Below are 18,008 nucleotides of genomic sequence, written 5' to 3'. Positions count from 1 at the left end.
CCAGGTACCATTGTCACCCCTCCTACCGGCACTGCTGGTTACTTACTTACTTATTATTATTATTATTTTAATATATATTTTATTGATTTCTTACAGAGAGGAAGGGAGAGGGATAGAGAGTTAGAAACATCGATGAGAGAGAAACATTGATCAGCTGCCTCCTGCACGCCCCCTACTGGGGATGTGCCCGCAACCAAGGTAAATGACCTTGACCGAAATCGAACCTGGGACCCTTGAGTCCGCAGGCCGATGCTCTATCTATCCACTGAGCCAAACCGGTTAGGGCTATTATTATTATTATTATTATTATTATTATGTTAATCCTTTTCCCATTGCTTTGCAGAGAGAGTGGAAGGGAGTGGGGGAGAGAGAGAAACATTGGTGTGAGACAGTTAATCAACCGGTTGCCTCCCGCAGGCACCCCGACCAGGGTCAGGGAGCAAACCTGACACCCAGGTACATGCCCTTGACCTGGAATCGAACCAGACAGGGTGCAAACGGGAGGCAACCAATCAACGTGTCTCTCACATCGATGCTTCTCTCTCCCTCTCCCCGCTCCTCCTTCCCCTCCATATTCTCTCTAAAAAAATCCATGGGGGAAATACCCTCAGGAGAAGATTTTAAAAAGCAGCAGCAGCGTTGGCTGTGATCCGGGGCGGTGAGGGGCTTGCACAGGAGTGACGGGCGGAGAGGGCGCCAAACAGCCCGACTGGGAGCGACGGCAAGCCGGCCGCTCTGTCTGAAGGGAAGGGCCGCCCTTGGCCACCCCCATGGAGGGCCATGCGGCCAGGCCCCGTTCCCACCTGGGGGACGGCTGTGGCCTCCTGGGACGGAGAGCGCCTCTGCGGCCACACTGTGTGCACCCTTCCAGAAGTGGCTGCACCAGCTGGTTTAAAAACAAACATTCCCGGCCTGGCCAGTGTGGCTCAGTGACTGAACATGGACCGAAGAACCAGGAGGTCACGGTTGGATTCCCGGTCAGGGCACAGGCCCGAGTTGTGGGCTCGATCCCCAGTGTGGGTCATGCAGGAGGCAGCCGATCCATGATTCTCTCTCATCATTGATGTGTTTTTTTTTTCTCTCTCTCTCTTTCCCTGAAATCAATAAAAATACATTTTAAAAACAATTTATTTAAGTTAAAAAAAAGCCCCTTCAGCGTCCCCTCTCATTTCCCCAGGGCAGAGCCTGTACCCTGTGCCTGGCTGAAAGGCACCTGTCCTGTCCCTCTGCCTGCGCACTGCGCCCCCCCCAGCCCCCCCCCCCCCCGCGCCCACGGGGAGCCCACGGCCCACAGGTGTGGGGCTGCTCCAATGTGCCGGCTTCTCCCAGCCGTGAGTCAGGCGCAGCTTTTGTTGTGAGGAGCCGCATGGGCAGGCCCGCCACTCCCTGGTTGGCCTCCCACGTCCCAAGTAAACAGGCGGGGGTGACGTGTGGGCACCAGAGGGAGGAGGGCATTTCAGGGCAGCAGGAGCGCTTCCAGAGGGAGGCCTGCTGGTTGGGAAGTGAAGACGGGGCGTCCAGGCGTGAGGTGGGGCGGGCAGAGGGCACACGCCTCTGCCGACGGGCGGTGGACACCCTCTGACAGCACCTACTATGCGCTGGGCCCCGTCCTCACCACCTGCGGGCAGCGGAGGGATCATCCCGCCAACGAGGAAACTGAAGCTCCCAGCACTGGAGTGGGGGGCTCACAGGTGCCAGGGAGGGAGGGGCTGGGGCTCAGGCCTGTCCGGCACCAGTAACGGCCCCTCAAAACAGCGTCCTGGGCCAGGGCCGAGGTCACGGAGAGGCGGCCTTTCGATCTTTGCACAAGCAGATGTCCCAGACGGGGGCGGCGCCCTCTTCCTGCCAAGGGCCGCGTGGTATTTATAGCACCGTCCGCAGGCCGTGCAGCGTCATCACCTCCAAAGGCAGCTGCTGGATCTGGTCGACATCTCACTCACTCACCCCTCCTGCTTGGCACGGCCGGACCCGCCATTTTCATGCACCCAACGTGGCCCTCAGCCAGACGTTCCCCACCCCTGCCGTGGAAACAGTGCTGACGGTCCTGCAACGAACAGCATGAACTGGCGAAGGGCTGTGGGCCAGACACGGGCTTTCCGAGCGCCGCTGCCGGGGTCGGGGGGGTGGGGGTGGGCTGGTGGGTGTGGAACCACATGGATGGCCTGGTCACAGGCTTACGTGAGGGCGAGAGAAATGGGAGAAATGCAAGGACTGCGGCCAGCCCCCGCTGAGCTGGGGGCCGAGGAGGCAACAAGAGAAAAGGACAAAGGGAAACACCCCAAGTGCCCCCCAACAGAAGAGAGAAACGGTGCCTTGCTCGTGAAATGAAAGGCTGCACAGCGACAGACAGGACAGGCTGTCCCCGCACACGGTGACAGACACGCCTCACGGACGGAGGGCTGGACAGAAGAAGTTAGATCCCGAGGACAGCGTGACCTCGGCTGCAGCTACGTGGACGGGAGGTTCAAGGACGGGCAAAACTAACCGAGGGCGGGCGAGTCTGAACAGCGATTCGGTGGCTACAGGGAGCTTTTTGGGGTGTTAGAGGTGCGTCCGGAGCTGGTGGTGGTCACACTGTTACAGAAAAACCGGAGAAGAACCAAGCAATGCTTAGAGAGATGGAGTTACATGTGCTACGCGCGGGCCCAGAGGAAATGTATCTCAAATTCTGGGTGGTTTCGCACATGAGGTTTCTCATATTTACACGATTTTACCTTCTTTGTCTCCCAATATGGGGTTTTTCTGGTCCCCTTTGCAAGTTCTTAAAGGGCCCTATATGCTGGGGCTTTGAGACCTCAACCAAGGGCTTGGCCCGACGCCAGCACGGATAACTTCGTCCGGGAAGGTTTAATGGCCTCTCTGAAATGGGAGCTGTCTTATTTTCCTTATTATTTAAGCCAGCAACTATCTACAGAAGCCAGAAATAGAGGGTTAAAGTTTCAAGCAGCAGTTTCTATATAAGATGGATGCTTCGCCACACCTTATCAGGCTCCCTATTTAGGAGTTGCAGGCTTGCCAGCCGGCCTGGCTCAGGGGTTGAACATCAACGTATGAACCAGGCGGTCACAGTTCGATTCCTGGTCAGGGCACAGGCCCGGTTTGCAGGCTCGCGATCCCCAGGGATTCGCTCATCACTGATGTTTCTCTCCCTCCCTCCCTCTCCCTTCCTCTCTGAAATCAATTAAAAAAAAAAAAAAGTTGCAGACTTGACCACACAGCTATAGAGACGGCTGCGATAACCAAAGGCCTCACGCCGGGCAGTTTAGACAGACACTTATTGCTCACAATCCTGGCGGCTGGGAAGTCCAAGATCGAGGTCTGGGCTGAGCCCCGGCCTGGGGAGACCTGTTTCTGGGCTTGGGGAGGCTGCCTCTGGCTCAGTCTCCCAGCGTTTGGGGGGAGGGAGGAGGGGGAGCTCTCTGGAGTCTCTTCTCCGAAGGGCACTAATCCTCTTGGATTAGGGACCCACCCCATGACCTCGTTTAACCCTAATTACCTCCATAAAGGCCTGTCTCCGAGCACAGTCACAGTGGTGGTGGGAACTTCAACGCGGGAATGTTGGGAGGAACACAAGCATTCAGTCCATAACACTCCTTTTCAGTTTTACTTAAAAATGGAAGGAGCCCTAACGGGTGTGGCTCTGTGGATAGAGTACCGACCTGCGGACTGAAAGGTCCCGGTTGGATTCTGGTCAAGGGCCACCTACCTCGGTAGCTGGCTCCTCCCCTGCCCGGCCTCCGGGCACATGCAGGAAGCAACCAATGGCTGTGTTTCTCTCTGTCTTTCCCTCTCTTCCACTCTCTCTAAAGTCAACGGAAAAATATCGGGGGAGGGGGGGCTTAAAAAAAGGTTAAGACTTGAACCTGGCAGGGGAAGCCAGCTGGGGACCCGGACCACAGCCTGCAGCGCCGGGTAAGGCCATGGGGTGGGGGGGAGGGGGCTGCAGTGCGGGGTGAGGCCATGGGGGGGTCCTGCAGTGGGGGGTGAGGCCATGGGGGGGAGGGGCCTGCAGTGAGGGGTGAGGCCATGGGGTGGGGGGGAGGGGGCTGCAGTGCAGGGTGAGGCCATGGGGGGGGGAGGGGCTGCAGCGCAGGGTGAGGCCATGGGGGGGGGAGGGGCTGCAGCGCAGGGTGAGGCCATGGGGGGGAAGGGGCTGCAGTGCAGGGTGAGGCCATGGGGGGGGGGGGGGCCTGCAGTGCGGGGTGAGGGATGGGGTGAAGCTCTTTAACCGGAAGGGAATCCTGCAGGACTCGCGGCTGCAGCCCGAAGGGTCGGGTTGGATTGTGGTCGAGGGCATGTGCCTCCTGCAGGCTCCTCTCCGGCCAGGGCGCCGGTCAGGGCGCTGGCCAGGGCGCCAGCAGGTCACCCGTGGGTGTGTTTCTCTTACTGGGTGTTTCTCTGTCTTCCTCTCTCCACTCCCCACTCTCCCTAAAGTCAATGGGAAAATATCCTTGGTGAGGATTAACCAAAAAAAGGAAAAAAAGAGCTGATTGACACTCAGCAGCAGTCACAGTCCGGCGAGGGCAGGGTAATACCTCCGTCCTCCGTCCTCCGTCCTCCGTCCTCCGTCCAGGTCCTGGGGACAGTGCTGAGGCCTGTCCGGAGCCCCCCTTCCACCTTAGCCTCAGGAGATGAACCCTAACTTAGGTCAGCACGACCTGGGCGTGGCTCGGTGGTTGGGTGTCCACCTAGGAACCAGGGCACATGTCGGGGCACAGGCCCGGGTGGCGGGCTCCATCCCCGGGGGGAGGGGAGACGTGCAGGAGGCAGCCGATCCATGATGCTCTCTCATCACTGCTGTTTCTCTCTCCCTCTCCCTTCCTCTCTGAAATCAATAAAAACGTATTTTTATAAATTAGTTCCAGAGGGACGATCCCGGGCAGGTCACTGAATCCCAGCCCCCGCCACCACCACCCCCCCCCCCCCCCCCGCCCCGGCAATGCCTGAGCCCATCCTCCTCCTCCTCTTGGCTGAAGCCGGGGGGCGGGGCGGGCGCCTGCTGACTGCTCAGCCACAAAGCCAGCCCCACCAGAGTTCCTTCCCAGCTTTCATTTTTACTCTGAAGAACAGGGAAGGCTGTTTTTAACTCTCTGCTACCCAGTTTCTCCAGGGGACCTAACAGGGGAAGAGCTGGGTCCAGAGAGTGTGGTTCGTGTTTACTTCATACATGAAATACACATGTGTGTGTTAGCGTATGGCCGGCACCTGGCAGGCAGCCCACCGTCGACGCTCATCTAGAATTTCTAACTTGGCTTGGAGGCCCCTGGGAGCCCACGGAGTTCGCCCCGGTGGTGAGGAGCTGTGCGAACAGCACCCAGTGATTCTTAGGTGACAGGAGGACTGAGGCCCACTCAGCGAACCCCTTTCCCTGCCCGTGCCTCCTTAACCTCAGCAACGACCCCCCGGTCTTTCCAGGGAGACCATGGGGCTGAGTTGTAGAACCAGGGCCTGGTCCAGCTCAACCCGCAGCTGGTCTGCGTGCCTGGGAGACCCTCTGCTGCCCTCCTTGTGGGCTTTCTCACTCACCTCCGTTACGTCACTGCAATCCGCTCCCTGCGCTGGAGATGTTTTGCCATATTTAAAATTTTTTTTAAAATTCATTTCAGAGAGAGGAAGGGAGGGAGAGAGAAACCTCCATGATGAGAGAGAATCACTGATTGGCTGCCTCCTGTAGGCCCCCTAAGGGGATCAAGCCTGCCACTGGGCATGTCCCCTGACCAGGAATAGAACCGTGACCTCATGGTTCATAGGTCAACACTCAACCACCGAGCCACGCCAGCCAGGCTGTTCGCCGTTTTTGACCATGTGATGTATGTGTAGGCATGTTCGCAGGCACAGGGGTCTCCACCGACACATGATGACGGGGCTCACCTTGATGTGTATCATGGATTTCCCCGAGTAAAGACGAATCCACCCCTTTGTCCGGGACCCGCTGCTGAGCCTCCTGTGTGCTCCTCGCTTGCTGGCTCCCCATCACCTTCCTTCCCATAAAATCCTCTGAGCGCTGGTCCTTCGGCTGAGTCATCGGACCGTGTGTTCCGGTCGCAGGAACGGGCGGAAGGGTGGGGGGTGAGGTCTGGAGGCGCTCCTCTCCTTGACTTTGGACTCTGACCCCGTTCCCAACGGGACTGGTGGCTTTCCTCACTGACCAGGCATTTCTGTTCTGGGCGCTGAGCGTAAACTGATGAGCCAAACAGAGACAGGGCCTGTGTGTGGAGGGCACGCTGAGTGAGGCGTGCAGAAAGTCAGACGAACACGGCGTGTGTGGGAAGGTGGTCATGGCTAAGGGGAGGGAGAGAGGCCGGGTCGGCGCTGGGCGGGGAGGGCAGGTATCCGAGGGGCAACAGTGCGCAGTGACTTCCTGCGTGGCTCTGGGCCAGTCACATGCCCTCTCCACACGGCACGGGGCAGGGGCTCAGCGCGTGTTCCCGGGTGAACTTCAGATGCTTCACACGCGCGGGGCATGGCGCTGGGACGGCAGTGACGGCGTAGAGGTAAGCGGCAGCCCGGCCGGCGTGGCTCCGTGGCTGAGGGTCTGCCTAGGACCACGAGGTCAACAGTTGCGGCTCGATCCCCAGTGTGGGGCGTGCAGGAGGCAGCCAATCAGTGACTCTCTCTCATCATGGATGTTTCTCTCTCTCTCTCTCTCCCTTCCTCTCTGAAATCAATAAAAACATATTTAAATAAATGAATAAAAAAATGTAAATGGCAGATTCTGGACTTCAGACTCCTCACCATTTCTTCAGAGGACCGGTCTCCGTGGAACATTCCAGAATTCCTCACACTGTCTGTGGGTCCCGGATGTTCCTGGTTGGCTCCCAGGCTGTCATCTCAACAAGGGAATATTCCACAGACTGAAGAAAGCAGTTACGTAATGACCCTCTCCGTCCAAACCAGGCAGGAGGAGAAGCCGGGAGAGGGCTGTCAGGTTTTGTTGCTGCATTTACTGGCCGGTCCCAAGTCCTCCTCCCGGGAGGCCGTCAACAGGCCTGCTTACACTGCAACCCCAACCCCGACCCCGACCCTGACCCCAACCCCAACCCTAGCCCCCGACCCCGACCCCGACCCCGACCCCAACCCCAACCCAACCCCAACCCAACCCCAACCCCAATCCCACCCCCAACCCCGACCCCGACCCCGACCCCAACCCCAACCCAACCCCAACCCAACCCCCACCCAACCCAACCCCAACCCCAACCCCAACCCATCCCCACCCCAACCCCAACCCCAACCCAACCCCAACCCAACCCCCACCCAACCCCAACCCCAACCCCAACCCAACCCCACCCCAACCCCAACCCCAACCCAACCCCAACCCCAATCCCACCCCCAACCCCGACCCCGACCCCGACCCCGACCCCAACCCCAACCCAACCCCAACCCCAATCCCACCCCCAACCCCGACCCCGATCCCGACCCCGACCCCAACCCAACCCCAACCCCAATCCAACCCCAACCCCAACCCCAACCCAACCCCAACCCCAACTCCAACCCAACCCCAACCCCAACCCAACCCCAACCCCAACCACAACACCAACCCAACCCCAACCCAACCCCAACCCCAACCCCAACCCAACCCCAACCCCAACCCAACCCCAACCCCAACCCCAACCCCAACCCAACCCCAACCCCAACCCCAACCCCAACCCAACCCCAACCCCAACCCAACCCCAACCCAACCCCAACCCAACCCCAGCCCCAACCCCAACCCCAACCCAACCCCAACCCCAACCCCAACCCAACCCCAGCCCCAACCCCAACCCCAACCCTGCAGCCTCGCCTGAGTCCCATCTCTGGCTCCCTCGCTGTCTATGCACGTGGCTCTCGATGTCAAACAACCTTTGGGGCTGCTGGGCAATACGAGCGAAGGAAGAATTTCAAAGCCCTCAGTCAGTAATGCCAAAGGAGAAGACCGATGAGGACTAAGATTCCCGAGGGTGTGAGAGACCCTCCGCCCCTGTGGGCTGATCTCTAAGACCAGCGTTTCTCAACCTGTGGGTCGCAACCCCTTTGGGGGTCGAACGACCCTTTCACAGGGGTCGCCTAAGACCATCGAAAAACACATATATAATTACATATTGTTTACAGTAGCAACATTACAGTTATGGAGTAGCAACGAAAATAATTTTATGGTTGGGGGTCACCACAACATGAGGAACTGTATTAAAGGGTCGCAGCATTAGGAAGGTTGAGAGCCACTGTCTAAGAGGGTTTTCAGATCAAACACAAGACATTGCATTTGAATTTCAGAAAAACCAGGGATTTTTCTTTCTTTTTTTTTTTTTTCCATTTTAAGTATGTCCCAAATATCCCATCTAGAATCTTCTAGAATTCCTGAGTTGGAGACCCCTTCCAGAACTTCTAGCTAGGAAAGGCAAGCTCAAATGTTTAGAGGGATCAGGCAGGTGACATCTGGGTTTTATGTGCAATTTCCCTACTTTTAAATGTTAGCCACACATTCCTTTAAAAACAACAATGACGGCAACAAACTCTGCCCAGCCCAGCTGGCCTGGCTCAGTGGTTGAGCGTTGACCTATGAACCAGGAGGTCACGGTTCGTTTCCCGGTCAGGGCACAGGACCGGGTTGTGGGCTGGATCCCCAGTGTGGGGCGTGCAGGAGGCGGCCGAGCTATGATTCTCTCTCATGTTGATGTTTCTCTCTCTCCCCCTCTCCCTTCCTCCCTGAAACCAATAAAAATGCATTTAATTAAAAAACAAAACAAAACCCCCAAGGCCACTGTGGACCAGAGGAAATCGTGCTCTGGGCAGTTCACAGACTGTGGGGAAACCAAACCCTCACCCGGTGAGCAGGTGAGGACGCGAGGCCTGGAGAAGACGGGTGTCTGCTGGGCCACACGACCAGGGTCTCCCGGAAGAAAACGGACCAGTGGTCTTGGGAGTGTGGAAGGTGGAAGTCTGTAAAAGCCAGGACCGGAGCCTTCCATGAAGCCTGTGAGGTGTTTTCACTGCCATCCGTGCATGGGGCTCGGAACACGCTGTAAGGTGAGCAGCTGGTCGCCAAGGGCCAGTACAGCGAGGTACACAGGTAAGTCTCCGCAGGTAAGTCTTTGGCTGTCTTCCACTTCCCATTGGTTCAGATGAGATAAAGTCGAAGCTCCTTTAGGATCCTAATAAAGACACTCCAAATCCGATTTTCTGCCTCATGAACAGAATCAAGTCAGGAGGCCAGGCTGAGGGCCCAGACTTTTATTTTTTAAAAATATATATTTCTATTGATTTCAGAGACGGAGGGAGAGGGAGGAAGGGAGAGAGAGAGAGAGAGAGAGAGAGAGAGAGAGAGAGAGACATCAATGATGACAGAGAATCATGGATCGGCTGCCTCCTGCATGCCCCCTACTGGGATCGAGCCTGCAACCTGGGCATCTGCCCTGACCGGGAATGGAACCGTGACCTCCAGGTCACAGGCCGATGCTCAGCCACCGAGCCACGCTGGCCAGGTGGGCCCAGACTTTGCACCGAGTTCCCAACGATGGGAGGGGTTAACTAGTGGGAGTTCCCGCCATGCCCGCAGGCTCATTGGCATTTAACTTGCACCTTCCGTCCTGGCCGTGCAGCTTGTCCTCCTGCTGGGCACGGACCTGTCTCCTGCACATCTTCCTCTAGGAAGGACGTTCTGAACAGAGCTGGTACAGATGTGAAGAGGGAAGGATGTGATCTAAGGCCGGGCAGCGGAAGGAAAGGAAGGAGGACACAGCAAACAGGGCCCGAGAGCCCGGTGGTGCCGTGCACTGTGAAAGGCATGGCAAGCAATGCTCTCCCAGCCCCTGGCATGTCTGAATAATTCTCACTTTTCAGGTTCCAGCTCAAATATCAGTTCCTCGGAGAGCCTTCGCTGACCACCCCCATACAGAGCCCCTCCTCCCCCACTCTCTAACTGCCCAGTTACTGCATGGCCCTAACATCTATCATTGTCTTAAGGACTCGCTCCCCTTACAGACTGCAGGCTCCATGAAGGCCTGAAGGAGAGCCTGCCTCGTTCTCAGATGTGGGCCTCGTGCCCATCACGGGACTTGGCACACAGTAGGTGCTCAACAGAGATGCTAACTATGAATAAGTATTTATGAAAAGACATGGTTATGCTCCATCTTTCCTGAAAGACTTTCAACTGGCCCTTTAAGCGTCTCTGAGGCTCGGGTCCCTAGGGTAGGAGGTGGGGCTACAGTTCTAGGTAGGAATGGTTAGGGCGCAGAATTGGCGCGGGAGCTGAGAAGCGTGGTTCTGCGGGTCACGCCACAGCCAGTGAGTCTGCGCTTCCTGCACTGACGATGGGGCAGCTGGCAAACAGCTTATCTGCAAAGGAACGAAGCCTGTCTTTAGAGATCCCGGTGCCGCGAAGCTCTATTCCAGGCGATGCAATCAGAGAATCCCGAGCCCCGCCCCCGAGCCGAGCCCCTTGTTGTCGAAAACTACGAATCCCAGGATGCTCCGCCGCCCAGGGGCCCAGAGCTCTGCGCGCGACCCGCCCCGACCTGCCCGAAGCCTCCTCCCCGGGAACCAGGCAGACACCGGATACCCGGCTCGCCGAGCCGCGCGGGGCCTGCCGGGAATTGTAGTCTCGCGGCCTGGGAGTGCCCGCTCGGGAATCTCGGCCGCCGTCTGGGGGCCGCGGCGGCGCGGCGCGCGTGCGCAGTGCGCAGGGGCCGTCGTGGACACCGCTCGGGCAGTCGGCGCCGGTGGGAGCGCGGCCGCGGCGGCGAGGGGCTCCGGGCGGAGGCCGCGGAGAGCTCGGCGTGAGGAGCGCGGCGTGCCGGGCGGGGGCGAGGCGGGGCCCGGGAGCGCCGCGCCGGCGGAGGGAGCAGGAGGCGGCCGCGGTCCGCCGAGGGGCCGGCGGCGCTGGTGAGTGCGGGGCGGGCGGCGGGCGGCGGGCTCCGGGCTCGCCCCGCACCTGGGCGAGGCCGCGGGCGCTCACCTGCGCCGGGACCGGCCGGGCGGGAGGGGCGGGAGGGGCGGGACCCTCCCCGCGGCGCCTCCGGGTCGGGCTGGTCTCCGATGTCCGGGCGGCGAAGGCGGGAGGCCTCGGGGCGACCAGCGCCCCCGGCTCCGCCACCGGGTGCGGCCGCGCCTCCCCCTCCGGCCGCCGCCGCGGGCCCCCTCCGGGCGGCGGGTCCGCGCCCGAGGGCGAAGCTTCCCTGGGCCGCGCCCTGCGCCCTGCGCCCGGAGCCGCGCGGGCTGAGCGCGTCACCTTCGCACCTGAGCTCAGGTGGCGGCGGCCATGGGCGGGCCGCCCGGTCGCGCGGGGGCGGAAGGCGCCGGGTGGGGGCGCGGGCGGGTGGAGGCTCGGCCGCGGACCCTCCTGGGGCGCCGTCGGGGGGGTCCTGTGGCTCAGGGTTCGAGGGGGCTCCGCCCGAGCCGCGCGGCGGGGGCAGCGGGCGCGCAGGTGGCCTGCCTTCCGCTCCCTCCGGCCGGACCCCGCTGCTTCCTGGATGGCGGGTCGGGAGGCCGCCGCCCGCGGGGTCGTTTCCTAAGGCGCCTGTTTCCCGCGGGGGGCGGACGGACGGGGGGAGGGGGATGCCCGCAGGTTCACCGCCGCCTGGGGCGCAGACCCATGTCCCCGCCCTCGGCGCACTCCGGGTGCGCGCTCACGCCCTGGACGCACTTTGCAGCGCAGCGGGGCGAGCTTTCTGCGATCCCGGAAAAATGTGAAAAGGTCGTTTTGTGAAACCCGAGTTTCCTTCCACCCGAAGGACTGGAGTTGTTATCCCGAGAGGAGAGGGTGCGATTTCTCCGACCGGAGCGGCCGCACATCGCAGACGCAGGTGTCCGTGTTCCCAGGCGCCGGCACCGTGTCCCCGCGGGGCTGTGTGACCCTCCCTCTCCGGGCCAGGTCTCCCCACGGGGTCACAGGTCAGATGCAGGTGCGTGAAGCGAGCCCAGGGGGTGAACAGTTCCTTCCTTGTGGCGCTGTCCACCCGGGTCCCTGCAGGCTCCTCTCGGGAGTGACCTGCGTCGGGAGGAGGCTGGATTGGTCCTTTTTAGTGGCTTTCTGAGGTCAGGATGGGATACATATCTTGCTTATTATAAGATTGTGTTTTTGTGGTGCTTCGGGGGAAGGAGCAGGTTGTGGCCTCGCTCTCCCGTGTTAAGCCAGGCGGAGGGGTAAGCTGGTGCAGAGGTGACTGTCGCGGGAGACACGGAGCAGCAGGAAAAGTGCATCATTGGCACAGCTGGAGAAAAGTGCACCATTGGCACAGCAGGAGAAAAGTGCACCATTGGCACAGCTGGAGAAAAGTGCACCATTGGCACAGCAGGAGAAAAGTGTACCATTGGCACAGCTGGAGAAAAGTGCACCATTGGCACAGCAGGAAGAAAGTACACCATTGGCACAGCAGGAGAAAAGTGTACCATTGGCACAGCAGGAAGAAAGTGCACCATTGGCACAGCTGGAGAAAAGTGCACCATTGGCACAGCTGGAGAAAAGTGCACCATTGGCACAGCTGGAGAAAAGTGCACCATTGGCACAGCTGGAGAAAAGTGCACCATTGGCACAGCTGGAGAAAAGTGCACCATTGGCACAGCTGGAGAAAAGTGCACCATTGGCACAGCAGGAAGAAAGTACACCATTGGCACAGCAGGAAGAAAGTGTACCATTGGCACAGCAGGAAGAAAGTGCACCATTTGCACAGCAGGAAGAAAGCGCACCATTGACACAGCAGGAAGAAAGTGCACCATTGACACAGCAGGAAGAAAGTACATCATTGGCACAGCTGGAGAAAAGTGCACCATTGGCACAGCTGGAGAAAAGTGCACCATTGGCACAGCAGGAGAAAAGTGCACCATTGGCACAGCTGGATAAAAGTGCACCATTGGCACAGCTGGAGAAAGTGCACCATTGGCACAGCTGGAGAAAAGTGCACCATTGGCACAGCTGGAGAAAAGTGCACCATTGGCACAGCAGGAAGAAAGTACACCATTGGCACAGCAGGAAGAAAGTGTACCATTGGCACAGCAGGAAGAAAGTGCACCATTTGCACAGCAGGAAGAAAGCGCACCATTGACACAGCAGGAAGAAAGTACACCATTGGCACAGCAGGAAGAAAGTACACCATTGGCACAGCAGGAAGAAAGCACACCATTGGCACAGCAGGAAGAAAGTACACCATTGGCACAGCAGGAAGAAAGCGTACCATTGGCACAGCAGGAAGAAAGCACACCATTGACACAGCAGGAAGAAAGTACACCATTGGCACAGCTGGATAAAAGTGCACCATTGGCACAGCAGGAAGAAAGTGCACCATTGGCACAGCTGGAGAAAAGTGCACCATTGGCACAGCTGGATAAAAGTGCACCATTGGCACAGCAGGAGAAAAGTGCACCATTGGCACAGCAGGAAGAAAGTGTACCATTGGCACAGCTGGAGAAAAGTGCACCATTGGCACAGCTGGATAAAAGTGCACCATTGGCACAGCAGGAGAAAAGTGCACCATTGGCACAGCAGGAAGAAAGTGTACCATTGGCACAGCTGGAGAAAAGTGTACCATTGGCACAGCTGGAGAAAAGTGCACCATTGGCACAGCTGGATAAAAGTGCACCATTGGCACAGCAGGAGAAAAGTGCACCATTGGCACAGCAGGAAGAAAGTGTACCATTGGCACAGCTGGAGAAAAGTGCACCATTGGCACAGCTGGATAAAAGTGCACCATTGGCACAGCAGGAGAAAAGTGCACCATTGCCACAGCAGGAAGAAAGTACACCATTGGCACAGCTGGAGAAAAGTGCACCATTGCCACAGCAGGAAGAAAGTACACCATTGGCACAGCTGGAGAAAAGTGCACCATTGCCACAGCAGGAAGAAAGTACACCATTGGCACAGCAGGAGAAAAGTGCACCATTGGCACAGCAGGAGAAAAGTGCACCATTGGCACAGCAGGAGAAAAGTGCACCATTGGCACAGCAGGAAGAAAGTACACCATTGGCACAGCAGGAAGGAAGTATACCATTGGCACAGCAGGAGAAAAGTGCACCATTGGCACAGCTGGAGAAAAGTGCACCATTGGCACAGCTGGAGAAAAGTGCACCATTGGCACAGCTGGAGAAAAGTGCACCATTGGCACAGCTGGAGAAAAGTGCACCATTGGCACAGCAGGAGAAAAGTGTACCATTGGCACAGCTGGATAAAAGTGCACCATTGGCACAGCAGGAGAAAAGTGCACCATTGCCACAGCTGGAGAAAAGTGCACCATTGGCACAGCTGGAGAAAAGTGCACCATTGCCACAGCAGGAAGAAAGTACACCATTGGCACAGCTGGAGAAAAGTGCACCATTGCCACAGCAGGAAGAAAGTACACCATTGGCACAGCAGGAGAAAAGTGCACCATTGGCACAGCAGGAGAAAAGTGCACCATTGGCACAGCAGGAGAAAAGTGCACCATTGGCACAGCAGGAAGAAAGTACACCATTGGCACAGCAGGAAGAAAGTACACCATTGGCACAGCAGGAGAAAAGTGCACCATTGGCACAGCTGGAGAAAAGTGCACCATTGGCACAGCTGGATAAAAGTGCACCATTGGCACAGCAGGAAGAAAGCACACCATTGGCACAGCAGGAAGAGTGCACAATTGCTCGGAAGCCGCGGGGCCGAGCGGAAGGCCCTGTTTAGAAGCGTGGAAGGACGGGAAGAATGCGGGGGCTTTGTTTGGGAAGTAACTGGGTAACTCATTGTTAACGTGTAGGATATGGTGTATGGGAGACTCCTGAGAAAGTGCTGGGAAGGACGCAGCCATTTCATTTCTTCATCGGGGCTTTTCTCCAGAAACATTTAGTGCAGCTTTAAAAAAACGACTTTTAAGCCTGAAAGTTCTTATAGTCAGTCACCCTGCAAAAACCAGTTATTTTGACTCCATGGTACTCTGTAGCCCAGAATGAAGTCTATGAACTCATTTATTAGAACAATTTAAGTCAGACTTTGCCATTGAAATATTGCTTGATGTTAAATAGTTACTATCTTTTTAAAAAATGTATTTTTATTGATATCAGGAAGGGAGAGGGAGAGAGAGAGAAACATAATTGATGAGAGAGAATCATGGATCAGCTGCCTCCTGCACGCCCCCCACTGGGGATTGAACTGGCAACCTGGGCATGTGCCCTGACCAGGAATTGTACCAGTGACCTCCTAGTTCAGTGATGGTGAACCTTTTGAGCTCGGCGTGTCAGCATTTTGAAAAACCCTAACTTAACTCTGGTGCCGTGTCACATATAGAAATTTTTTGATATTTGCAACCACAGTAAAACAAAGATTTATATTTTTGATATTTATTTTATATATTTAAATGCCATTTAACAAAGAAAAATCAACCAAAAAAATGAGTGCGCGTATCACCTCTGACACGCGTGTCATAGGTTCGCCATCGCTATCCTGGTTCATGTGTTGATGCTCAACCACTGAGCCACGCTGGTCAGGCATTAATTTTTGTTCTTATTTAAATACCTCTGTCATTTAAGAATGGGAAAGGCCCTGATCGGTGTTGCTGAGTTAGAGCTATGGCCCACACACCAGAGGGTCACAGGTTTGATTCCTGGTCAAGGGCAGGTACCCTTGTGGTTGCAGGTTCGATCCCAAACCCCTATAGGGGCCTGTGCAGGAGGCAACCAATCATTGTGTCTCTCTCACATGTTCCTCTCTCACTCTCTCCCGCCTTCCCTCCTCCTCTCTCCTCCTTTCTTCCTCTCCCTCCCTCTCACCCTCATTTACTCTCTCTAAAAAAACCAATGGAAAAAATACCCTAGGGTGAGGGTTAGCAACAACAACAAAGAATGGGGAAGATAGATGGTTTTCTGAATAGAATGTAGTAATTATTCAGATGTGACCGTAGTTACTCCTGCTCTGTTTTACTGATAGAAACGTTCAGGTGTTGGAGCAGTCACTGCCTCAGCTGTGAGCGGAGGTCACCCCCAGCACCAGTTCCCCTGCTGAGCCTTTACTCTTGGGAATGTGAGAATTCGCTGTCACCTCTCAGGGTGCCTCCTCTCATTCAGGTCTCCAGTGAGACAATACAGTGACTTCGGTAGGAGGTAAATATTACAGTGAGTTTTAATTCTTTTGACCATTTGTAAGGACACACATTTGGAAATTGTAGTATCAGAAGCAGATTCTTCAGGCAGATACGTTGGTAGCTTAGATGCTTTTCTATAATGCTTCATTATTTTTAGGAACATAAAAAACGGGACGTTTTTAAAACTCAGCATTCCTGTTGATAGTTGTTCCAGCCACAGGACTCTGTTATGCTTAATGAGTGATGTTAAGCCTTTGAGCGCTAGGTAATACTTGTCCTAGTAGCTCCGTGTGATGAGACTGGATGATCTTGTGATTCCTGGACGATATTTCCGCAAACACGCCTGCTGTGTATTTGGTGAGCCTTTGGATTGGACGCAGCGCTTGGATCAGGAAGAGAGTGTTTGGGGGGTTTTATAGCACAAGCTTTTCTGAGCTGGAATTTCTGTTGAATGTAAAAGAAAATCAGTCATTTAGGATCTTCTTAAATATGTGAATAAGTCTGCGAGTCTTGAGTATTTTTTCCTACGAGGTATCCTTATCTGCCGCGTCAGTCTGGTAGCTGTGCCCTCCAGCAGTTGTGGTTGTACCCCTTTATGTGGCTTAGACTTGGTGAGGGGGACCATGGAGCCTGGGCTCCGGATTCCGCGGGCCCTCTTCCCAAGAAAGGACGGCCACGGGCACTGAGGTGGGAATGCAAAATGATACAGCAACATGGGAATACAGTTTGGCAGATTCTTATAAAGTTACTAGAGGCCCGGTGCATGAAAATTCATGCACTGGAGGGGGGTCCCTCAGCCTGGCCTGCCCCCTCTCACAGTCCGGGAGCCCTCAGGGACAGGAGGCAACCCTGCGATCAGGGGAAGGCGACGCCCCATCACACCTCTGCTGCAGCCACTGCTGGCAGTGCAAGCCTCAGCTGGCCCTGGGGGACTCCGGAGGTAGAGGGAGCTCAGCAGGTGGAGGGTGGAGGGAGGGGGTGCCTTTAAGGGTAATTCCTTACTTACTGACCTGTTTGTTTCTCTGCTGGGAATTCAGGCTCCAGGAGAGCAGGGATTTGCTTTTCTGTTTACTGCTGCTTTTCTAATGCCTAAAACAGCTGCTGGTACACGGAAGGCACTCAGTAACAATTTGTTGAATGAAGTATTAAGAAACCCATAATTACTGCAACTAATCTGAATGTTTAATTTTCCAAATACAAACGTGCATCTTCCTCATCAGACAAGAAATCATTCAGCAGACTTACCTGACTGGTTTGTTTAGACGAAGGAAAAAGGTTCAGACACTATTTCACTGGATTTCTGTCATTTTTAGTTAAGTTGGTATGAGGGAAGAATAGATAAAATTACATGATTAAAACCTCCCCAATATTTATCCTTCAGCATTGCTTATGCTCTAACATATGATTAGATAATACAATTAGTGATAAATTAACAAAAGTCGTAGTTAATACTTCAGTCAGGAACCAGGAAGTAAACCAAGAAATGAAAACGAAAGTCAGAGACAGAAAAGAAAAAGAAAGGAAAGAAGTTCTGCAGAGTGAGACCTGGTGAGACCCTCAGGACCCTGCTGTTGTGTTAACTAGATGTTGGGTGAGACCATCCTTATTCTCCCCAAACTGCTGACAAACACACAGCTGAGCGTGTATGGACGTCGGGATCAAACCTCTGGGGAGCCCACACGGACACCCCCGCAGACCTCGGGGCTCCAGCACCCTGACCAACGCCTCACCATCGTCCCACACCATACACGCAGCTGACAGACAGAGGAGGCACTGAGAAGTCCTCCGAGTCTTCGGGGAGAGCACAGGGAGTGGAGGGGTGCTCACCCTGAACGGGCAGGGGACACCCAAGAGCATCATCATTCACCGGGGGGAGAAGGGCTACCAGGGGAGCCTGCGTAGAAAGGCGGGGCCAGGAAGGGGGCCGATGTGGGCACCTGCAGGCCACCGTTGGGCGTCACAAGGAAGTGTGTTTCGGCGGGTTACGTGGAAACTGCA

At 56.2% G+C, this 18,008-nt stretch overlaps 1 protein-coding gene across 4 annotated transcripts in view; it reads left to right on the top strand.

Moving 5' to 3' along the window:
- Window positions 1–10,712: 10,712 nt before the first annotated feature.
- PLEKHA1 (pleckstrin homology domain containing A1) overlaps window positions 10,713–18,008 on the top strand; it is a 36,308-nt gene continuing 29,012 nt past the window's right edge. For all 4 annotated transcript variants that reach the window (XM_059661827.1, XM_059661829.1, XM_059661828.1 and 1 more), the window contains exon 1: window positions 10,713–10,857. The gene's annotated coding sequence lies outside the window, so the exon portion shown is untranslated. The remainder of the gene's footprint in view (window positions 10,858–18,008) is intronic.

Source organism: Myotis daubentonii, chromosome 13 (genome assembly GCF_963259705.1).
Source record: "Myotis daubentonii chromosome 13, mMyoDau2.1, whole genome shotgun sequence".
NCBI classification, from domain to species: Eukaryota; Metazoa; Chordata; class Mammalia; order Chiroptera; family Vespertilionidae; genus Myotis; species Myotis daubentonii.
This window is presented reverse-complemented; position numbering and strand designations above follow the sequence as displayed.